This window comes from Erpetoichthys calabaricus, chromosome 18 (genome assembly GCF_900747795.2).
Source record: "Erpetoichthys calabaricus chromosome 18, fErpCal1.3, whole genome shotgun sequence".
NCBI lineage: Eukaryota > Metazoa > Chordata > Cladistia > Polypteriformes > Polypteridae > Erpetoichthys > Erpetoichthys calabaricus.
Genome location: NC_041411.2, coordinates 81653336 through 81678899, shown reverse-complemented (window position 1 = coordinate 81678899; position 25564 = coordinate 81653336). Strand labels below are relative to the sequence as shown.

General features: G+C 41.9%; 1 protein-coding gene across 1 annotated transcript in view; it reads left to right on the top strand.

Annotated features, from left to right (window-relative positions):
- Positions 1 to 4536: 4536 nt before the first annotated feature.
- Positions 4537 to 25564, top strand: part of fhit (fragile histidine triad diadenosine triphosphatase) — a 946781-nt gene continuing 925753 nt past the window's right edge. The window contains exon 1 of the mRNA XM_051921093.1: positions 4537 to 4570. The gene's annotated coding sequence lies outside the window, so the exon portion shown is untranslated. The remainder of the gene's footprint in view (positions 4571 to 25564) is intronic.

Here is a 25564-nt window from a genome sequence, read left to right as displayed (position 1 = left end):
ACAAGTCCATTGAACTTCTACTGGGAGTTTTGGCCGATGCAATACAGTAGAAGTCAATCAAATGTCTCCTAGGAGTTTCAGTCAGTGCAGTACAGTAGAGGTTGATCAATCTGCTGAAAGTTTCGATTGGTGCAGTGCAGTAAAAATTGATCGATCTTCTCCTTAAAGTTTTGATTGGTGAAGTTTAGTAGAGGGCGATCAAACTTCTCTTTGGAGTTTTAATCAGTGCAACACAACAGAAGTCAATTGAACTTCTCCTAGGAGTTTTAATCTGTGCAGTACAGTAGAGGCTGATCAAACTTCTGGGAGTTTCAATTGGTGCAGTACGATAAAAGTCGATTGAACTTCTCCTTGGAGTTTCGATTGGTGCAATACAGTAGTAGTAAACTGAACTTCCCTTTAGAGTTTTGATTGCTACATTACAATAGAGGTTGACCAGACTTCTCCTGGGAGTTTCAAATGGTTGCAATGCAGTAGACGTTGATTAAACTTTTTGGAGTTACGATCAGTTCAATACAGTAGAAGTCGATCAAACGTCCCCTACCAGTACATTAGAGGTTGATCAAACTTCTGGGAGTTTCTATTGGTGTAGTACAATAAAGTTTATTGAACTTCTCCTTGAAGTTTTGATCAGTGCAATACAATAGTAGTAATTTGAATTTCCCCTTAGAGTTTCAATTGCTGCAGTATAGTAGAGGTTGACCAGACTCCTCCTGGAAATTTTGACTGGTGCAGTACAGTAGAAGTTGATGGAACTTCTACTGGGAGTTTTGGTCGGTGCAATAAAGTACAAGTTGATCAAACGTCTCCTAGGAGTTTCAGTCAATGCAGTACAGTAGAGGTTGATCAATCTGCTGAAAGTTTCAATTGGTGCAGTACAGTAAAAATTGATCGATCTTCTCCTTAGAGTTTTGATTGGTGAAGTTTAGTAGAGGGCGATCAAACTTCTCTTTGGAGTTTTAATCTGTGCTGTACAGTAGAGGCTGATCAAACTTCTGGGAGTTTCGATTGGTGCAGTACGATAAAAGTCGATTGAACTTCTCCTTGGAGTTTCGATCGGTGCAATGCAGTAGTAGTAAACTGAACTTCCCTTTAGAGTTTTGATTGCTACATTACAATAGAGGTTGATCAGACTTCTACTGGGAGTTTTGAACGGTGCAATACAGTAGAAGTCAATTGAACTTCCCCTTAGAGTTTCAGTCAGTGCAGTATGGTAGAGTTTGATCAAACTTCTCCTGGGAGGTTCCAGTGGTGTAATTCAGCATCTTAGTGTTGCTTGACTTCAGCGCTGCCTTTGATGCCATCTGCCGTGCCATTTCTATTGACCATATGGAAGAGTGGCCCGGGCTATCAGGTACTGTACTTAACTGGTTTAAGTCCAACTTATCAGACCGTTCTCAGTCTGGCCTTATGGGTAATAATATCTCTGCCTCTGGTTCAGTACGCCATGGGGTTCCCCGGGGTTCAGATCGTGTGCCTGTTTTTTTCAGAATCTACAGTATATGTTACACTTAGGTCTGATCATAAGGAAATATGGTTTAAAATATAATCATAAATGATACTCATATACAAGGGTCGTTCTAAGAGTTTCCACAAAACAAATGACATCACTTTTCTACACAATCACCTTCCTCTGCGATGCAATTTTCCCAGCATCATACCAACTTTTTAATGCCATCAGCAAAAAGTGTTTTTGGTTGAGCGTGTGGCCACTGATGCACCGCTGCTTTCACATCATCATCATCATCATCATCCCCTGGCTGTAACTGGACGTCCGGAGCGCTCTCTGCATCCGTCACACTAGCACGGCCATTTATGAAAATTTCAATCCACTCATAGACGACTCTACAAGAGAGAACTTTATTCCCATACTGAACACAACGTACGGAGATGAATTTGTGCTCCTGGCACACCTTCTGCCCACAAAAAGCGTATGACAGGACGCTGTTCCTCTTTCGCAGTTTGGCAGCCATCTTCGCCACAAGATGACGACTCTTATACTAAACTGCAAGGGCAGCTGGCTTGCCAGACCAGTCACATGACCCTTCTCAGACACGACCAATCACTACTGTACTCCTCCCACCTTCTCCGCAGTAAAGTGTGGAAACTTTTTGAACGTCCCTCGTATATATTGGGGTGAAACCTGCATGTACTTCCAGATCTACTCCACTTACTAATTGTCTCCAAGAAACACAGTCACGGATGCAACATAACTTCCTTCAACTGAACTGTTCAAAGGCTCAGGTTCTCCCTTGGCTCTACAAAAAATGGATCATTTTAGTTTTTCTGTTGATGGTACTCTGGTATCACCTAGTGCTGGGTGGTATTCCGGTTCATACCAAAAGCCGTTTTTTATTTCTGTTACGATGTGGATTTTTCTTATACCGCAACACCGGTTTAAATCGCCTAAACAACGTTCGGAACGTGGCGCAGTGGGAAACTGTTTAAGGGGGGACCGTTTTCACTGCTAAACATGCATGCAATGGAGTACATGGATTAGTGGAGGTATTGAGCAGTGAAAATGGACAGAGAACATTCTGAAACTGAAGCTGTAGCAGACGATAAAGTTGAACGTGATGACATAGAAGAACTTTATAGCTGAAAAAAGGAGTCACGTCTGTTGTCTGGAGATACTTTGGTTTTACAAGGTCGGATATGGAACCAAACAACTATTTACTGCAGATGCTGTTGAGCTAAAAGTTGTCAACATAGGCACCAGCTTAGCCGCAGACCTGATTTTTGGAGTAGCATGAATGTATGGAACTAAGATTGGCCTCCTCCACGTCCTCAGGTAAAAAGTGAAAAAGCGAGAGGACACTCAAGTCAGACACGTTTAGTAGAGGTGCTGCCTACGACGGTGGATCGAGAGAACCAACGCCATTACAATCCATGTAGCTGACGTGTCAGTGGACAGAGAACAGAAAGTGGACTTGGTTTACAAATAATATTAACTCTTTATTCCTTTTCTAAGACGTGTTCAGTGCAATACAACTTGTGACAAGCACCTCTGGATATTTGACTAAGTCGAAATGCCTCTTTGGATGGTTGAATATTTGTTGTCAAAATTATAGTTTAAGTGTGTTCAATAAAAAGGTTCTATATTTCGACATGCAATGTGATTCCTTCTCTTCATTAGTGCCACCCCCTTGAAAACTATCACTTTAGGGGGCCATGCAGACCTGTATTAATACATGTGTGCACGTTAAAATGTCTTTTTGTACAATGTACAATGCTCATGACAGTGGGGTAAGTCATTCTTAGCCAGTCTACTGCGGTGGAAAATGAGGTTAATGCATGGTAAAAAAATACCGTTGAATACCGTGAAACCGGTAAAAGTTAGAAAAATATCGTGATATAGAGTTTTGGTCATAGCACCCAGCACTAGTATCACCTGCCACTAATGTCCGTAACCTTGGGGTTATTTTTGACATTCATCTAACATTTGAGGCACATATGAAAAACACATCCAAAATGTCCTTTGGTAATGTTTTTAATGGAAATGCTCCTGGGTCCGGGATGAAAAGGGGCCATTCCACCTCACTGGTAGGGGGCTGCAAGACACAATGAACTGTTTTTGGCAACGTCTTGATCGATTGCATCTCAGAGCCCACCATATGGGTGTGTGTCCTTAATCCTGCTTGTCGAATGACGGAAGTCTCTGGGCTGTCACCTTTTGACCTCGATGACCCCTCACAATTTCCTTTGCAGGAATCTTCTGAGATTCAAGGGGCTGACTGAGTTCTTTTTTTTTTTTTTCTGCCACTTCGGTGCCTCTTCACCTGGGCACCTGTATATTGGATGTACCCTTTTTCAAGGTTGAAATAGGAGACCCAAAGAATGCCAAGCGGGCCACCCCGTTTTCTGCCAAAGTCCAAAACAACAGGACAAAAATGAGTGTGTGGTGGCAGAACAGAAAATTGGCATAATAAATGTGAAGCCTGTTTGGCTTGTCAGCCTGATCAGCTGTCTTTAGTGGGCTGATATCGGGGAGCTCTGACACGTGGGGTCACTTTTCCAAAATCAGCTGTCATTTTAATAATATAATAATAATAAAAATTGCATTTATATAGCGCTTTTCTCACTATTCAAAGCGCTTAGCGATTGCAGGTTAAGGGCTTTGCTCAAGGGCCCAACAGAGCGGAGTCCCTTTTGGCATTTAACGGGATTCGAACCGGCAACCTTCCGATTGCCAGTGCAGATACCTAACCTCAGAGCCAACACTCCGCCATTTTGTGGGAACTCCCAGTCTTATATGCTCCAGACCAGAAGAGGCGGGGCTTCCTGTGGTGTAGCGGGAGAGGAGTAACTGACATCATTGGCCGCACAGGAAAAGCAACAGCGCCCCTCTCCTCCTGGCATGGAATTGCATGCCTTACCTGAGCCTGGGGGGCCATCCTCAGACCCCTTTGATCCTGCAGTTTGTGGTCTCCTGAGCTGTGCTGTGCTGTTTGGATGCTCTTTTTGTTTTGCAGTATTTTACCACAAATGTTTGATATTTAGGTAGTTTATTTATTATTTTTTTTTGCAGGCCACCACGATTTTGGGTCTTTTTGGATACTTGGTAACTTTGGTGAGTGTGCATTGTTTTAAATTTTTCCTGACTTTTTCTAGTTCATTTTCCTGTCTGTTACTCCATTTTGGAACGTGCAGATTTGAAAACTTTAATTATTTCTGTATTGAATTTGCATTATCGCATGACAAACGTCGATTACTGTTTTATTTTTAACTTACCGCAGTGTCATTATGGAAGTCACATTGGGTGACGTCTTTATAAGCTGGCAAGCTGGCACTGTCCATGTTCAAGTCTGACAATTTCCGAGTGTTTCATGTTACAGATTTTGTGGTAATGGACTCCCCACTGTCTTCCAACTTTGATTTTGATAATATTTTGGGTTTAGACATCTGATTTGCTCGATTTTGATGATGATGCTTTTCTTCTTCTGACCTGTTATTATTCTTTCAAATATTTGTACTAATAAAATACATTGCATTTGTTATTCCAACAGATGCGCCATCTGTTAGAAAGGAGAGTGCAATGCATTTTATTGCTACATGCATTCCATTAGGCTGCAAACGTTAACGCTGACTACGCTGAGCTGAACGTTGGTCACTTAGGTTTCAAAACGTCTTAGACGGCTGGCACAGCTGGTTGCCAGTAAAGCATTGATGTTTTTTAAAGTGGTGTGGACATCTTCAGGGTTCTTGGCAACTTATTATTATATCTCAGCCAGGGTTCACAGTCTTTTTGTTCTTTGTTGAGCCATTTATGTTATGTTCTGATCGCTGTTGTTCATTATCTGCTGTATTTTCTTTGCCGCTGATGTATTCCATGTGTTTTGTGGGTGGTCCTCTACCTGCCAATCACCACCAGGTCCTCCCCTTCCTCCCTATACATCTGGAGGGTCTCCCACAGTTCCTGGTGGTTCATTTTGAATGGACTTGGGGAGTGTTGACCTCTCGTGTTTTGTGTTTCTACTGTGCTTCTTTGATCCTCTGGATCTTTTTGACGTCGTGCTCTGTTTTTCGTCTTTTCCATATTGGTTGCATTGGATTGCCTTATTGTTTTGGGCAAATCTGTTTGTCTCTTTGGGGTCCACGGAGCTTCATTGTCATTGAGGAGGACTTTTGTGATGTTAAACTTTTATTTTATAAAGATTCTAATTGACCCATTTTGTGTCTGGCCAGGGTTTTTGATGGGATTTCCCCCTCTAGTGTGCATTTTGGGATTTATATACTCTGGAGGACTCCCAGACTGATTATTCATTTTTTTCACATCTTAAATAATAATAAAAAATCATTAATTCAGTAGTGTAGCCCTTTAGAGGTGGTCCTGTTTAATGCCCCTCACTCTTTTCCTAAGACCAAGAATGCTATGAGGCTGAAGCACTGAACATGTTTTTATTATTTTTATATTTCCTTTGCTTTTTTATTTTTATTTTTAATTCCCCACACTGAGCGTTATGAGGTGTTTGCCGCTTGCTGTATTCACCTGTGAAGGTCAGTGGGACACTGAGGCGCATTTCACGGGTACAGTTGGCACCACTGCCCAGACGGGTGGCCATTGTGCTGTCTGGGGCTTGGTCAGGATACAAAAGAGCCATTCTCAAGGACTTCAGGTGATTACTCAGAAGGTGAATGAAAGTCGAATGCGCCGGTCAGCCAGTTTATTTAATTAGGTGGTCATTTAGTGGATATGCGTGCCGAAAAGAGCTGGACAAGAAGCACAAGTCACAGATTTCATTTCTTGTATGACAAGTTTGGTTTTTTTTTCGTTTTTGCTCATCAATCTCATTTTTTTTTGCTGCTGTTTCAAATGACTTGACGTGTTGCTAAGAAGAATTCTTAATAAATTCAAATGATTTGTATGATCAGGTGATGTACTTTGTTTGTGCTGCGTCCAATGATGGACGACGGGCATTCATTCTCCTCCAGAAGTGGCGTGCGCCTGACAGCTGTAAACGTTCATTACCTCCCTTCCAAAGGTGACTCTTTTTGGTGTGACTTCAGCAAAGCAAAGGGGACTCAATGCCAGGCTGGCTGTGGCACCAGACGTAGAAATTGATGTTTGTTTGCAGGCATCTCGGGGCCTCATTTATGTGCTTTATTACTCAATAAATTTCACATTATTTGATGCTTTAAAAAAAGTATTAACAAAATTCATTGCCATATCACGTTCAAATCGATCGTAACGCTACTTTTATAGGTTCATAAGCAGTTTCCCACAGACTACATTAGACAGATGGTAGTTAGCTGATATTTAATGTCCTCGCTCGCCTACATTTTCTTACATTCTTCTGACTTCAGGAGGAGAGGGCATTTCTAATGTAAAAGGAAAAAAAAAATAAGCGCTCTTTTGCCACCACAGCACATCTAATGTTAATTATTGCTTATCTGAGACCTCTTTTATGATTTATTTTCATCTGTGTTTGTTTTTTTTGGTTTAAATCTATTTTCAGTATTGTCTTTAGATTGTTGATGAGAATTGAGCAATGCTTAGACACCTGGCACCATCATTTATATTTGGATGCATATGATTAGAATCTTAGCACGCTGACTGCCATAGTAAAAACGGGCAAATGTGTTCCTGATGCCAGTGTAACATCAGGGTTTTATTGTAATATACTAATTAAATGCACTTTGTTATTGAGCAAAACTCACAATAAAGATGTATTTTCTCCTAAAAAAATCTATTTGACTTACCTCGTAGTTGGCATACAGAACAGCTGTGTCTACACGCCAACAATGCAGGTATGCCCGCTGTGAGTCCACGCCAACTGCATGATTAAAGCTTTGTAAATGCCTGCTGTGTGTACATACCAACTACACAGTAAATTGTTTGTGCCCACCAGCTGTGTCTACATGCCAACTATCCAGGTATGCCCTCTATGAGTCCACACCAACTGCATGATTAAAGCTTTTTACATGCCAGCTGTGTGTACATACCAACTACACAGTAAATTATTTGTGCCCGCCAGCTGCGTCTATACGCCAACAATGAAGGTATGCCCGCTGTGAGTCCACACCAACTGCATGATTAAAGCTTTTTACATGCCAGCTATGTGTACATACCAACTACACAGTAAATTGTTTGTGCCCACCAGCTGTGTCTACATGCCAACTATCCAGGTATGCCCGCTGTGAGTCCACTCCTACTGCATGATTAAAGCTTTGTACATGCCAGCTGTGTGTACATACCAACTACACAGTAAATTGTTTGTGCCCACCAGCTGTGTCTACACGCCAACTATCCAGGTATACCCGCTGTGAGTCCACTCCTACTGCATGATTAAAGCTTTGTACATGCCAGCTGTGTGCACATACCAACTACACAGTAAATTGTTTGTGCTCGCCAGCTGCATCTACACGCCAACAATGCAGGTATGCCCGCTGTGAGTCCATGCCAACTGCATGATTAAAGCTTTGCACTTGCCAGCTGTGTTTACATACCAACTACACAGTAAATTGTGTGTGCACGCCAGCTGTGTCTACACGCCAACTGCATGCCCACTATATGAGAACTCGCCTATTTCTAACAGGTTAGATCTTACATAAGTCGCTGCAATTGAATGTCGCAGTTTCCATTTGGAACTCTTAGTGGTAAGACGCTAACTATTTGGAGATATTCAGATGGTTGTGGTTCTGCATGTGTAAATTGTTTTTATGACAAATAAATGTTATCCAAAATATGGCTATTAAGAAACAGCTAATAGAAAGTGAACTATTCTGTTGTTTGATGCCATGCTGATTTTTCTTATTCTTATTTCAGATGCCCGCTATCCTCTGTTTACATGTGTTACCCAAAAATATACTCGTATTGGGCATTACGGCCTTGATGATGTTTTACACGATAAATCATAGGTGATGGACGTCTATTGATCGTCTACTGCGAATTAACGAGTATTTAGCAGTCAACGTGTTAGCTGACATTTAACATTCTTCATTGTTCTATAAAGCTGGTGGCACGTTACATGATTTCTAGTCGGAGGAGATGTCACAATTGACAACTGCCGGTGCCAATCTTGTCACCCGAGGATGTCAAATTAGACCACTAGAAATTGGAGGGCACGACAAATATTTTATTCAGTGATGCCATGCTGATTTTTTATTCTTATTTCAGTGGCCCGCTTTCCCCTGTTTGCATTTGTTACCCAAAAATATGCCCGTATTTAGCACTACAGCCCTGAAGACATTTAATGAAGACATTAGACCCGTGTATCGATCGCCTAATATGAGCTGACTGGTATTTAGCAGTCAATGTGTGAACTGACATTCTCTGCAGTTTCCTTCTAAACCAAATAGTGAATGATGAATACACACGGGTAGAAATGGAGACAAGCGAGATGTGGAACTGCCGGTTCCTTTGTCATTTGCATCTTATTGCTAATAAGGAGAAGTTAAAACAATGAATACAGCTGTTTAAGATGACAATAAGCAATTAAGCGTTCAACAAGCAAGACCACTAAAACGAAGGTAGAAAAAGGTCCCTTGAGCAGTAAGTGCCTCATCAGCGATGAATGACTTCTCATGAACCTCGGCCCTGATTTAAAGGGTGTGTGAGTCATAAATAGTAAATAAGTTAAATTAAGTTATTTATTTGCAAAAATTTGTCATCATTTAAGAAAATAGAATGAACACCAGTAGCCACTGTGGCTCTTCAGGATTGATTTTGGCCATCCCTGATGTAGATGAAGGACAACAGCAAACAGCACAGAACCTAAAACTGCAATTCTCTCCTAAAGCAAAAGGCACATAACTTATGAATTCTGATCTTTAAACTCAGGTAGTCATGATGGATAGTTTCTTTCGCTAGATATTAAGTTTCTAGCGGTGTTCAAACGCTCAATGGGTTACTTCCCCCACATGGAGTTTCTGTGTGTGTTTTTAGGTGCTGCTCTGAACTTTCCTACTGGATTTCAGAAGGAACTTACTGTCGTGGTGTGAAATTTTGTACACAAGTTGATAAATATTTTGTATGTCTTTATTTGTAACTTAGACAGAGCAATGTAATATTAGTGTTATATCGTTGATAAGAATGGCAATGGTTTGACGTTTAAGAATCCCCCCCCCCCCACTCCCCAATTTTATGGTCGGGGTGGGGGTTTGTGCCTAAAACCAGTTTGGCAAGTGACTCTCTGCAGGACTCTCTCAATCGGCCCCCGCAGGAAAGGCGGACTACCCAGCTGGGCAAGCATCAGCTCAACAAATGGTTTTGGGGGGCAGGAGTGAAACTGGGGTACTGTGTGCCCCCATTGGTCTGAACTATGGCTGTCTGGGATGGGTTTGAATCAGAGGCCATTCTGTAGCACAACGTCCTATTGGTGTAAGGATTTGGACAGACAATGTATAAATTTGGTTCCTTTACCCCTCCTTATCTCTCTCTCTCACATCTCACACACCATGGACTGAAAAGAAGATCACACTGAGTAGCACAACTCGGCAGCCATATTGAGACAGGCATGTGGCCCCTCCTGAAGAAGGCTGACTAAAAATGATGACTTAACTTGAGACATTTAATTCTTTGAGGGTTGAATATTTTTTCCAAAAAAACACAGTTTTCTGAAAAACACCCAAAGCAAGGGTCTCACACATAAATCAACCTAAAATATCAGTTGCTGGGACGCTCACGGGCGTCATGACGGCTGGCAGGAACACGTGGCAGGATGGCTGCCAGGCTGTCTTCGCATGATGTGGGTGTGGACGGCAGCAGTAGTCGCGTTCACAGCGCAACGCAATCTGGTTTGTACCTCATGTCATTAAGAGTGGCAGACTTCATTTACACAAACGTGTTCGGCACCACGATTAGCTGGAGATCGATCAGTGGATGCCGGTACCTCACTTTCGTTTTTTGATCTCGATCTCCAGATGACTTGCGACAGGTCAGAGTCCAATTCAGCGATAATATACAAAACATCATCCTCGGAGTAGTTTGCTTCGATCTCTCGCCAGATGTCGATGCCATTTTACTTGTTGCTTGCTCTTCACTGCTCCCGTAAGCATGGGGAATCTCGGTCAAACCAACAAAGCTAACTTTCCTTCTAGCGAAGAGAGTCACTAAACTAAAACATACCGGTGGGTGTTGTCACCATTTGCGGTTGCTTACTGCTGACAAAAGTCGACATCCGCCCTGAAAGAGTTAAAGTAGCGAACAAGCCAGTGTGCCGCCTGAAACTCCACATCAGCATTGATCAGGTTGTATGGTTGCCGATATTCACTTGTGATTTGCTTATTGTTATTATTTTATGAATGTTATCAATAATTAAAATTGTAACTTAACTCCTGCTTGTCTTTTATTCTGTGTAATTGCCTGAGGTTATAGATTGTGACAAATAGAGGCACTGTCGACCCCTTGAACCCTCAGACCAGACATCAGACACCAAATAAAAGTCCAATATGACTATTTTATAATAATTATGTGCACCAAGCACACTCCACTCCACTATACTCATAAATAACACAATAATAAATCAATAATCAATCAATCCTCCACTCCCAGACACGTTGCCACCCTTCCACCCAGCTCAGCTCATCATCTGGGATTTCCCATAGTCCTTTTATATTCCCTGACCCGGAAGTGTTTCCAATCCCTCAGTCCATGTGATCTCCTATCACTTCCGGGTCAGATAAAAATCCTCTTCTTCATCCCGGAAGCACGTCCCTTGTCGCCTTGCCTATGACGTACTTCCAGGTTATAGGGCATGTAGAATTCCCTGAGCCTCCCTACAGCGTCTCCTGGAGGTCCCCATGGTATCCAGCAGGGCTGATTGTAAAAACTACAAGGTCCATGAGGCCATGCTGGAATTCGGGGAACCTCTATGCTGCAGGGAGAGCTCCATCTGGCGGCCTGGGGGTGTTGGCCGGGATGACAGGCCAGCCATCCCTCACAAGATGTAGAAGGGAAGGTGGGTAGAAGTTATAAAGTACGGTAGCTTATAAACAGTGGCGAGTCTATGAGATTTGACGAATTCTGACAAAGTCCACACATTAAAGAATTCAAAAGGGGAAAGTAGAGTCGTATAGAGAACTCGACTAAGACAAGACACTTACAACACCTAAAGAAGTCTCCTTTACTGAGGTTACTACTTTTCTGTCACAGTGATAACAATATCCTAGCAACAATCAATAGTTCTCAAAATCAAAGTAGTTGTACTTACGGTTTGGTGTGCAGCTCCTTTCTTTTCCTTTCCTCGTTGACGTTCTCCAGCTCACGTTGAAGGGCCTTCAGTGAGCTCTTCTCTTTCTCTTCCTTGGTCGCACCTTCTGGTTGCAATTTTCTCCTCAAGGCTTTTATATGCAATGTCCTGAGTTGCTAGTAAAGTTACGTCTGCTGGGCAGCTGGTGATGGGTGAGCGCCCATCATTAGGAAGACGAACGTGTGCCTGTTACGTATGGTCTGTCGCTCTTCCTCGTGCACTTACTATTCCTCAGCATGGTTTGGACTAAAGGCACTCTCTTCCAACTCCAGTACAGACAACTCTTCCACCCTTCCAGTCCAGCACGTGGTTACCCTTTGGAGTAAAACGGATCGCTCCAGCACACTAGATGGTGGAATACCTGCTGTAGAGAGCAGACGTGACGGCCAGGTTGAGAGCAAGGGGTTAGATAGAGAGAGCCCAGATTTGGGGTGAGCAAGGGCTTTTAAAGGAAGGAGTGGACATCTAGTCACTGGTTTCTGGGGTGCAGTAATCCCATCCTTTTTGGTTGACTATTGGGTCAACATTGTGTCCATCAGGGTTGCCAGTGGTTGAGTTATTTGAACCAAAATGTTTAACTGGTGTGGGATATGGCCGGCCGTTCATCCCGGCCAATACCCCCACGCTGCCAGATGGAGCCCTCCCGGCAACACGGCGGTGCCCCGAATTCCAGCAGGGCCTCATGGACATTGGAGTTTTAATGCACAGCCCTGCTGGGTACCATGGGGACCGCAAGGGGACGCTGCAGGGAGGCCCAGGGATTTTTACTTGCACTATAACCCGGGAGTACATCCTAGTCACAGGGACAGAAGAAATGACGTGTTTCCGGGATGAAGAAAAGGAGTTTTTCACCTGACCCGGAAGTGTTAAGAATCACATGGACAGAGGGATCAGAAACACTTCCGGGTCAAGGACTATAAAAGGATTATGGGAGATCCCAGCAGTGAGCGGAGTTGGGAAGAAGGGTGACTGAGCTGCTGGGAATGGAGGATTGATTATTGGTTATTTGATTGTGTATTGTTGTATTGGAGTATTGTGGAGTGGAGGGTGCTTTGTGCCCATAGTTATTATAAAATAAATAATTATTGGACTGTTATCTGGTGTCTGACGTGGTGTCTGAGGGTTCAAGGGGACGACAGCGCCCCCTTTCTGTCACACTGGTTACACAAGAAGAAGGCTCTGGGATGTCACTGGGTAGCTGGTCATTTTATCAGGTAAGGCGTACAGGCTGCATTGCAAAGAGAGGCCCAGTCAGGATGAGGCTAATTTTAAGAAGTGCTATATACATAAAATTTATTATTATTATTATTATTAAGATAGATAGATAGATACTTTATTAATCCCAATGGGAAATTCACATTCAATTTAAGAGTGTCTGGCAGTGGCTTTTTAACCCAAAGATTTGTGTTCCAGACAAAGGCAAATGGATAATGCCAGTCTGTCCAACAAATGACAAGGAGTCCACATTGGCACTTGGCGTGGGCGCTACACTTCTATGCATGGCATTGGATAGATTTTTTTTGTTGTTCTTTATTTCGCCTTATACAATTTTTTGTATTAGGAATTTGTTAGTTTTCGCACACCCCTTGGGGTCAGCCATTGTACAGCGCCCCTGGAGCAATTACAGGTTAAGGGCCTTGCTCAAGGGCCCAGCAGAGTAGGATCTCTTTTGGCAGTGACGGGGATTCGAACAGGCAACCTTCGGGATACCAGCGCAGATCCTTAGTCTCAGAGCCACCTTTCATAAACATTACATTTTTAAACTATTAAATATTACACAATAATATGCACATAATATGCACAATGGTTGTCAGAGCATTTTTATAGTTTCATTATCAGCAGCCGCTGCTTTATTAAACATTGTGACGCCTCAGCTCTGCGTGCTGTACATGTGCCGCCTCTCAAATTCTCATCTCTGGTGGTCACACTGGCTGTGTTGGGGGATTCGTTTATAAATTACGTCTTTCCAACAAACCCTCCCGACCCCCTCAACAGCCACATTATTATTAATGCAGTGGAGCCTCCATTCCTAAGCTTTTTTTTACATTATCAACGTTATAATTATTAGAATATTAAAACCAGCACCTTAATGGCTCTTGCTAAGCCGGCCTCATTAATTTAGAAGCAGAAGGCTAATGAGAAACAATAAAAAAACCACAGATGATTTTTTGAAATAAAATATGTGTGTGGATTTCCCATTACTGTTCTTTTTTTCTTTCTTTTCTCATTTGAAAATAAACATTGTGTTCATGTTTCCCTGCACGTTGTTTTCCAGAAGGACATTCAGTGACATAACAAATATTTACACAAATGTGCCCGCCATTAATAGACGTCCTTTCAATGTCGTAAAACATTCTTTGGCCGTGTTTAATTTGTTGAATTATGCCGACTAATATAAAGTGATTTGGGGGAAATGAACGCCTGTGTTTCTCACGATGTTTAACAGCAATGTAGATATTTCCAGCACCGCAGTCACGGCCTAAGAATTGCTGATCCAGGTGACGGCAGCTCAAGTGATTTGCCATCGAACCCAAAGTACAGAAATAAGGATTGGATATCTGAGATATGGCACGAAACTGTGCGCCAGAGCGCGCGCTTATTTTTGCATGTAAATGGATTGATTTGCCAGGCGCAGATCTCCATCTAATTATTTCTGCCAGACTTCTTAGGTGCATTCATTAAAACATTAGGGATAATACTAATAATGAAATTTATTCATTAGGCTCTATTTGATTTACACGTGAGACTGTTATCTTCAGAGCTTCAGAGTAAGCGACTAATAAAAATTTGAAGGGGAACAAGAAGAAAAAAGAAATGTGTATTTGGTGATTTATGTATAATGTCTACGTAGTGAGTGCTGCAAAAAGAACAGAGAGAATGTACCATCGTGGAAACCTGATATGTGGAACTAATGATTCCATTAATTACAAAGTCCAAATTTAATTAGCACAATTAGGAGTGTCAGCACTCTGTAGATCAAGCACTCTCTTAGGAATTCGGTTTTATTACTACTGGTACCAGTTACGTTTACTGTAATTTAAGATGGCACTTTGAAATACAAGCAGTAAACATCTCCAGACTCCCCCCTCTGTCTTCTTCTCCTCCTTCTCTCTGTCTCCGTCTCTCCATTTCAGGCCTTTGTAAATGTTAGAAGCCTGGCTGGCTGCATGGCACTGGCTGCCATTCTGTTTCGGTAACCTCAGAGGGGACTGGGTGGTCTCGTGGCCTGGAACCCCTGCAGATTTTATTTTTTTCTCCAGCCGTCTGGAGTTTTTTTTTATGTTTTTTCTGTCCCCTCTGGCCATCGGACCTTACTCTTATTCTATGTTAACTAATGTTGTCTTATTTTAATTTCTTACTTTGTCTTTTATTTTTCTTTTCTTCATTATGTAAAGCACTTTGAGCTACTTTTTGTATGAAAATGTGCTATATAAGTAAATGTTGTTGTTGTTGTTGCATGTTAAACTAGTTATCTTATATAGCGCCTTTCTGTTGAAAACAGCATCCCAGGGTGCTTCATAAGTCCAAAGAGCATGAGTCTCTGGGTATCTGTTATCAGATCTTATGATTTATCCACTTTGAAATTTTAATTTTCCTCTGAAAATATTTTTCAGAACAATACATTATGTGGCAATTCAGGCTGATTTTAATTAGCGGCTTGCTTTGCATTTCCATGTTTCCTGAATGTAATCAGTAATTATTCACGATGATGCCGCAACATTTATTTTTTTTGCTTTGCAGTCAGGCATATTATTATTATTATTTGTTATTTATTATTATTAAGGTTATTATTTCCATTACCGGCACGCAGCTCTTCTGGGTTGCAATGAAAGTCGCATAGTGTGACGCTGCACCTTGCGCCATCAGTGTGACCCTTTAAATCACTACATCTGTGATTGGGATAAAAACACTTGTAAACAAATTGTGAACTTTCTGGTTTCCGATTCTTGTGATTCTAGGAACAGAATAACAAACCTTTAGAGTTAAAGTCTCTTCATGATTACGGGACCACCCTGCCTGCCTATAGTATTTCAGATCTTCTCAACAGCAAGTGTATTACGAGTTCTAAAATGCTAAGGTCTGCCTGTCGCATGATTACTCATGAACTGTTAGGGCTAGTGCCTTGGTCTTCATTGAATGTTTTTGACTTTATACATACTGGGATTATGGAAATTTAAGGTGGTGGCCACCTCAGAAACTGACCTGTGCCCCTGGTTTGATTAAAAGAACTGGCGTGGCAGAAAGAAAAAAAAAGGACTTGTGACATCTGCTGAACATCAAGCAAATCGCACAGACTGATGATGTGAGAGAGAACACCATAATAGGAAGAAGAAGAAGAAGAAGCTACCACTGCACCACCGTGCCACTCTCGACTTGATATTTTGGACAATCTTGGTGAATAGGATGGGCGAGCTTGTTGGGCTGAATGGCCTGTTCATTAAATGTTTTACAAGATCAGCACTAAAGTGCAGTTGTTGGCTCACTAAGGGTCACACCGTAATTGAGCAGAGTCACCATCAGAATGAAAATAGGCACTACTACTAAAATAATCTGGGGCCATAAACCTAATCCATCTTCTACAAAGCTTATCCAGATAAAGGTCTCAGGGAAGTGGTGCCTATCCCAGCAAGCACTGGGCACGAGGTGTGAACAGTTCCTAGACAAGGGTGAAAGCCCATTGCTGGATAAACACACACACACACACACTCACCAGGGGCCATTTTAGCGTCGCCAATCCACCTAACTTGCACATCTTTGGATTGTGGGAGGAATAAACTGGAGCATCAGATGGAAACCCATGTGGACCTCCAGGACTTGAACTCCGGTTTCCTTGTGTTATGAGGCAGCAGCACCACCACTGCACCATTCTGCCACCCAGCTCCATTTTAAGGTTCTGTGCCTTAGCAATTACTTTAACTTTAAATCCCCTGCAAAATTCCTAAAGAGAAGTAGCACCATGTTGTGTCTTCTTAGCTTGTAATCCAGCAAGGCTGCCTGCTGGGTTTGTGAAACAGAAGAGAGAGATGGAAGCTTCGCATATCGCTGGATTCTAATTCTCAGTAATGTAAGCCTTTACTTTATGATTTAGCTGTTTTGTTTTTATACTTTTATTCAGCTGGGAGCCCCACCGATTATAAGAGCAATTTATTTTTATATCTGTTTTATGATGCTCTTCATAAGTGAACAAATCAACAAACAGAAAACCATCTGTACGCAAAGTTAAACACATAGAAAATGTATAAATGGACATCACGCAGATACAACATGCAAGAGAGAGATGGAAAGAGTTATACTGTAGATAGATAGATAGATATGAAAGGCACTATATGATAGATAGATAGATAGATAGATAGATAGATAGATAGATAGATAGATAGATAGATAGATAGATAGATAGATAGATAGATAGATAGATAGATGTGAAAGGCACTATATGATAGATAGATAGATAGATAGATAGATAGATAGATAGATAGATAGATAGATAGATAGATAGATAGATAGATAGATAGATGTGAAAGGCACTATATGATAGATAGATAGATAGATAGATAGATAGATAGATAGATAGATAGATAGATAGATAGATAGATAGATAGATAGATAGATGTGAAAGGCACTATATGATAGATAGATAGATAGATAGATAGATAGATAGATAGATAGATAGATAGATATGAAAGGCACTATATGATAGATAACTAGATAGACAGACTGATGTGAAAGGCAGTATATAATAGATAGGTAGATAGATAGATAAATAGATATGAAAGGCACTATATGATAGATAGATATGAAAGGCACTATATGATATATAATAGATAGATAAATAGATATGAAAGGCACTATATGATAGATAGATATGAAAGGTACTATATGATATATAATAGATAGATAAATAGATATGAAAGGCACTATATGATAGATATGAAAGGCACTATATGATAGATAGATAGATTGATGTGAAATGCACTATATAATAGATAGATAGATAGATAGATAGATAGATAGATAGATAGATAGATAGATAGATAGACTGATGTGAAAGGCAGTATATAATAGATAGATAAAATGAAAGGCACTATATAATAGATAGATAGATAGATATGAAAGGCACTATATGATAGATAGATAGATAGATAGATAGATAGATAGATAGATAGATAGATAGATAGATAGATAGATAGATGTGAAAGGCACTATATAATAGAGTGATAGATAGATAGAATGAAAGGCACTATATAATAGATAAATAGAAATGAAAGGCACTATATGATAGCTAGATAGATAGATAGATAGATAGATAGATAGATAGATAGATAGATAGATAGATAGATAGATAGATATGAAAGGCACTATATAATAGATAGATAGATAGATAGATAGATAGATAGATAGATAGATAGATAGATAGATAGATAGATAGATAGATAGATAGATAGATAGATAGATAGATATGAAAGGCACTATATAATAGAGTGATAGATAGATAGATAGATAGATAGATAGATAGATAGATAGATAGATAGATAGATAGATAGATAGATAGATAGATAGATATGAAAGGCACTATATGATAGATTAGCGTAGTTGGTAAGATTAGATCGTACCTCGTGTTCAAAGTGTTAAAGTCGGCTGTATAAACACAAAGGGGTGCTCACTCCAGACACTGAGGGGGATGCAGTCCGGGTCGTTGTAGTCTAAGAATACCAATTTTCAAATCTGAATACACAATGAGAAGTCTGAAAATCGAGAGTCCACCTTATAAGAAGGATTTAGGAGTCGTAGTGGGCTCTACACTATCAACTTCCTGTCAGTGTTCAGAAGAGACTAACAGAATGTCAGGTTATATAGCGCCTTGATGTGTGGAGTACAAGACCCAGGAGGTTCTGCTCAGGCTTTATAACACACTGGTGAGGCCTCATCTGGAGTACTGGGTGCAGTTTGGGTCTCCATAAAGACATAACAGCACAAGAGAAAGTCCTGAGAAGAGCGACTTGGCTGATTCAGGGCTACAGGGCGATGAGTGATGAGGAAAGATGAAAACAGCTGAGCCTTTACAGTTTAAGGAGATGTAGAGGAGACCTGACTGAAGTGTTTAAAACGATGAAGGGAATTAGTCCAGTGGATGGAGACTGTTATTTTAAAATGAGTTCATCAAGAACACGGGGACACAGCTGGAAACTTAAGGGGAAATTTTGCACAAACACGAGGAGGTTTTTCTGTACGTAGACAACCACAGACCCTTGGAATAAGCGACCAAGTAGTGTGGTAGACAGTAAGACTTTAGGGACTTTTAAAACTCGACTTGATGTTTTTTTAGAAGAATTCAGTGGACAGGACGGCCTGCTCTCGTTCAGAGTGTTCTAATGTTCAAACTGTCCGCTATGGACATCAAGGGGTGACATCCATCAACCCCACCTAGGGCTGTGAATGGCAGTAAGGGCCTTTTTTCAAGATCTGAACATCGAGTAGCAGAACTGAAGCTTTCTGGTTGTCTTTGGTTATCCTGCAATAGCCTGGAGTTTGACGCGGCGCCCGTTTTCCGCGTGACTTTATTCAGCATCTCCACATTTTCATTCCCATGTTTGTATCTGAGCAGATAAGGAGCGTACTGCACTTTCTCTGGGAGTGTTTTTACTCGTCTTAAACCAAGGCAGTGCTTTGTTGAGATATGCGGCAGATTATCTCAGGTTGGACTGTTTGTGGCAGCGGTCCAGAACAATGAATTGTGAGCCATTGTGTGATTTCAAAATGCACCCCTGTCTGCAAAGACGGAAGCCAATCATTCAGTTTTAATCATTTTATTTTCTACTTCTGGCACAGAATGGATGGGAAAGAAGAAGAAGAAGAAGAAGAAAAAAAAAAACAAAGGACTCACGTTTTGTTCAGTGCATATTGAATAGAACGGGAGATTGTGATTGTCGGAAGCCTTTATTGAGATGTGTAGGCAAACAAAGGAGGCATTTTCATTGACTAATTAATAAAGCGGCTAGGTTAACATTTAATAGGAGCGCTAATCGAGGGAGCTCAGAGAATATTGCAGATATGTTAAAATACATACGGAGCTCGAATGCTTTAATGTGTTTAATGTGTGATGGCTCTCCAAAGGCAGCTGTCAAGATAAATATCCACTGTGTCGTGTACTTAAGTCGAAGGCTTCTTCTTAACCTTTGGACCCCGGGGGATTTATAGATCAATGTCGATAACACTAATGAAAACAAGACACATTTCAGTAGCGTCCTCTTTTACTCTTTCTGCATTAAATCATTAAATACTTAAGCGATTTTTTTGTTTCTTTGCTTCTGTACCGGGAAGGAGTGCCGTAAATATCGGCCTTGATTTATTCTTCTTTCTTTCTTTCTTTAGTTTAGTCATTCAAGTCAGATTGTGCTCCTTTGTCGGCTTTTTGGTTTATATGCGGAGCGCACGCATGTTTTTCTAATGGAAATCAGGTGCACTTTTGGGAAGGGCGTACGAGTCGGGCGCAGTGCTGCCAGCTAATGATAGCAATATCCAACATGGCTCGTTTCCGCCGGAGGAAGCAGACGGCAAAATTACTGACGCTGGAGTTAGCCATGGGTGTTCTGCTATTTGTTCACGTGCCTCGAATTATTTGCATACAGCGAGAGGTGAATGTCGAGAATGCTCGTTGAAATAAAACGCGAAAAAAGCAACGCGGCCTTTTCTTTGAGCTGCTGATGAGATGAGTGCGCAGTATTTTCAGGATAATTTACTCTTCTTGTTTCTGCACACTTGCGAAGGTCTGTGTGGGCGTCAACAGGCAGGTAAAGAAGTTGTACGTCGTGTTGTACTCGGAGCACCGAGAGCGACTTGCGAGTTGTGCGCCCCCATTCTCCTATACGTTTTACATGAGCGTCGTGAGGTGGAGATGGAGAACTTGGTGTGCAGGCATTGGACATCTCCAAAAAGCTTCACAAAAGATGGGCCGGGGGTCTGGGATGTACCCGTTGCCCGGGGGCCTCTCATCAACAGTCATAACCAACATGGACGACAACAATGAGGACAGAAACAATAAGACGTGTGTCAAACAAACAACTCTCAGTCATCCACTGGCTGTGTCTCGAAGGCAGAGGGTGGAGCCAGCAGCAGTGACATCAGCGGTGGCCCCGCCTCCTGCGGCTCCACCCAAAAAAGGACTCAGACTGGAAGACGCAGTGCACAAATAAACCAACATAACAAATTACATAATTCTCGCTTTGCCCCCTACTCACTTCATTCGCATACCGCCCCCCCCCGGCCTGCACTACCCGCTGCCACTTTGCAGTTCTGCCACTCGCGTATGGGGAAGCGGTTGTGCAATTTAAACAGATTGTTATTTTTGTGGGAATTGTTACATATGCATAATGGAACTAACTATTTTACATTTCAGCAAGTAATTAACCAAAGTAAAAAATAGTAAAACGTAATAAATTGAAAGTAAATTATGTTTCATGTTGCGTTAGAGGTATTCACTGTGTTATACGATTTTGTTCTGTTTGGCTTTGAAATTAACATGCAAATACTTTTTAAATTTTACACTTTGTGATAGTAATGAGACTTCAGACATCATGAAGGTTTGAGGCAGCCACCCGTATATTATTTCCCAGCTGCAAACATTTAGTAATGTTTGTTCATAAGACAAGAGTCCAAAACAGAACTGATCATTAAGAGGTAAGATGGCGGTTTTTAAGGGCTGGGGAAGGAAATGATGTCATCTAGTCCGGAGCCAGAAGTGACATCATCAGAGGCACCGGAGCTGGAAGTGACGTCATCAGAGGTGCCGGAGCCGGAAGTGACGTCATCAGAGGAGCCGAAAGTGATGTCATTAGAGGCACCGGAAGTGATGTCATTAGAGGCACCGGAAGTGATGTCATCAGAGGCGCCAGAGCCGGAAGTGAAGTCATCAGAGGAGCTGGAAGTGATGTCATTAGAGGCCCCGAAGCCAGAAGTGATGTCATCAGAGGAGCCGGAAGTGACGTCATCAGAGGAACCGGAAGTGATATCATCAGAGGCGCCGGAAGTGACCTCATCAGAGGCGCCGAAGCCAGAAGTGATGTCATCAGAAGAGCCGGAAGTGATGTCATCAGAGGCCCCGTAGCCAGAAGTGATGTCATCAGAGGCACCGGAGCCGGAAGTGACGTCATCAGAGGCCCCGGAGCCAGAAGTGATGTCATCAGTGGCACCAGAGCTGGAAGTGATGTCATCGGAGGCGCCGGAAGTGATGTCATCAGAGGGCGCCCACCAACCCCCCCCCCCAACAACCTTAACCCACCTCTTCCCAAAACCCCCACCCCCCACCTGGGACTGGAAGTGACATCATCAGAGGCGCCGGAGCCAGAAGTGATGTCATCAGAGGCCCCTGGAACCGGAAGTGATGTCATCAGAGGCAAGGAAACCAGAAGTGATGTCATCAGAGGAGCCAGAACCTGGTGAGATTTCCCAGGAATGGTCTGCAAGAAACTGAGAGAGACAGTCAGCACACTCTGCCACCCCCTGGTCGGGTGTAGTATTACAGTTCCCCAGGCCCTTTAGCTGTCTCCTAAACACACGTGTGTGACAACTTTTACTGTTAAACTTCAGTAAAAACAATTTTTTGAATTACATTTTCGTCAAAATCGCATTGAATTTTGATTCCGTTTTTGGACTTTCATCGTGACAATGCAACATATATCTGCCTGCGAGTGAATTTCGTTTCTTTCTGTCTATTAAATAAAATTACTTTTTCGAATTTTTGGCTCTGAGATTTGTTAATTGTCTTTGCAAAAGCTATTCTAATGGGAAACTGTAAAAGTTTTAATACAAATGGCATATCAAGATCTCCTTTGTTGTCTAATGTTATCCCCTGAAGATGGACTACGTTACCTTTCTTAGATACATCCTTCTGTCAACAGTGGAGGACCGGACGGTGTTAATGGTTGTAGATATTCTTTGTGATATTGTAAGTTGAAGTTTTCATCTTCCGCACCATCACCACTAACTGTTTCAGCGTAGTCTATTGATACGCATTTAACCAATTTGCCGTGTAACTGATCAACAATTTTCATGTTAATTCGTTTGACTTCATCGTTTCTCGGTGCTAGGATTGCCCGTGTTCTCAATTCTTCTGTTAATAACCCTTCGAGATGAAATTCTTCAGTAAGATTTGGACATGATACGTCTTCTTTAACTGGGGACTTAAAGTGAGGAAAATGTTCAAATTGATAAGAGCCAAGAGAGAGCAGGAACTGCGTCTGTCAGAAGCATTCACACCAATGAGAGGTGAGAGGAGCGTGAGAGGGCGTGGCTGAACATGAGAGGTGAAAGGAGGGCGGGACTTGATAAAATCTCACGGCCAAAGTCTCGTCTCGCAGGACTCTCTTTGAAAAAAGTCTCGTCTCAGGATTTTTTTTATATAATGGAGAGATAATAATTTACCTGCTAGCAGAAACAGCAATAAAACATAAAGTGCACGAGAATGCAGTGGCTGAGAGTCAGCGGCCATTAGCAAATCATTAGTAATTTTAACCAAAGCTGGCCCTGTACTATGGAAAGTATGAAAACCGGACTGAAACTCCTCAAACGGAGGCTGTCAAGGGGGAAGCAAAGCGTCGCGTGGTGCCACACACCACGAGGGTGAGCAATTGTGCAGCACCCCAGGGAGTCGGGGTTTGGAGTTATCCGGTATTTCCTTTGGGACCATTTTTGTGTGGGTGTTGATCCGGAAGTCAAACTTTTAGTATCGACCCAACACTAGTCCAGAAGAGTGACAAGGAAATGCAGTGGGCTCCCGTTTAAACACACCGTATATACTCACGGATAAGTCGGGACTTGATTTTAACTGTATACTTTCTGGTGTTTTATAATGTCAGTCATAAAAGTCGAATGCGGAAAACTCCCGCTATTGGTCCAAGAGATTACGATATGCTAACGCCCATCTGAGAGAGTCACCACGGAGCACACGGCCTTTTATTCTATGTGGGTGCAGCAATGCGCTGTATCAGCGTGTGCTCCTAACTTCTCTTTCTCTATTGTGCCAATGTGACCACACGGTGATACCCAAACTATTCCGAAGTGACGTTTGCACCGTTTTGTGTTTTTTGTATCTCACACCCTCATACACCTTTACTGTAAGAGCAACCCTTATCTATGATGGAGCATTCGATCAGAAGAAAATATGAAGCTGGTTTTTAATTAAACGTTATGGAAGTGGCGAAAGAAATTGGTAACTGCGCTGCTGCAACAAAATTCGATGCGCCTGAGAAACTGGAGTGAGACTGGAGGAGGCAAGAAGATGTAAAAAAAAAAAAATTTAAGTGTCGCATTTTTGAACGGGCGTATAAGTCGGGGTCTGATTTTATGATCGATTTTTCGGGTTTCAAGACCCAACTTATACGTGATGTGAAGTTAGCTCTATCTAGCTCCCGACCTGGCACAGACTCACTCCCAGAGGCACGTGTCAAATGGCACAAGACTTTTATTTTCTTCACCCGTGGGGCACGTCTTCCCCGTAAACCCCATAGACAATACACAGTCCCACAAGCACCAACCACACAAAAGCTCTCTCTTCTCAAACCAGCACTCCTCCCTGGCAACCTCGTCCTCTTCCTCCTGATTCTGGCACCCTGAGTAGTGGCTGCAGGCTCTTCTTATAACAACAACAACATTTATTTACAGTTAGGTCCATACATTTTTGGACAGAGACAACTTTTTTCTAATTTTGGTTCTGTACATTACCACAATGAATTTTAAATGAAACAACTCCGATGCAGTTGAAGTGCAGACTTTCAGCTTTAATTCAGTGGGGTGAACAAAACGATTGCATAAAAATGTGAGGCAACTAAAGCATTTTGTGAACACAATCCCTTCATTTCAGGGGCTCAGAAGTAATTGCTGGTTAGGTGCACTGGTGATCCTAAATTGTCCCTAGTGTCCCTAAAGTCTTGGCATGGGACCCGGCCGCCCGTCACAGTGAGTATATACAGTACTTGGTAGAATATTCTTTTGCTTCAGACCCCAATGCAAATTGTTAAAGAATACGCCCCAAATAAAGAAATCAAAATATCAGAGTGACAAAAGATACTTTTTGAATTCTCAGCAGGGCCGACAAATTAAACTTTTAGTCATGTTTCAAAAAAAAAAATCGTCAGTCTTTATGTTCAACATTTCATTCCCCTCTTGATTCATTTCATTATCGGCGTATTTGAGAAACTAATGTGGACATCTGTGTGAAACAGATAAAGGTTTTAAAGATCAGACAGCGTTGTTGTTCTAAACGAGCCTTTTGTTTGCCCCACTTTACACAAGCAGCTGGACAAACCAAAGCGACCGTTTGCTTCTCTCAAAGTCACAGGGAGATTTCGCTTCTATCTCACTCCGTCAGGCTGGCAGACGGACTTTGGCCTTCAGCAAGGTTAGCATTCGTGTTTAATGTCAGGCTTTCTTTCTGCAAGTGCTCTTTTGGGGGACGTTTCACTTGTGCACTTATTCCATTACGTTGTTCATCTGTTCAGCTTGGCGTGATCTTAAGGAGTAAATGAGAACTTGAATGCTAATTAGCAAAACGTTTATTTGTCCTGACACGTGAGGAAAAACAGATTCTTGAGTTCAACTGGGAGATGTGTGCAAAAGGCAAAACAAGAGAAAATAAAAAATAAAGTGAAGGGACCGAAACCCAGACAAGAGGCAAAAACCAGGCAAGACACAAAAAATAATCACAAACAGAATTTAGAAGGACTGCAGATCGACTCCGTGCAAAAGGGCCGACCTTTCATCCCGTCTGCCGATTAATCTGAGGTCATGACCCTGGAGACGACACCCCTAGAAACACGGAATGTGACCCTGACAGCGGTACACAAAAATGGCTTCCATATCCGGAAATGGCTTGTGACGAT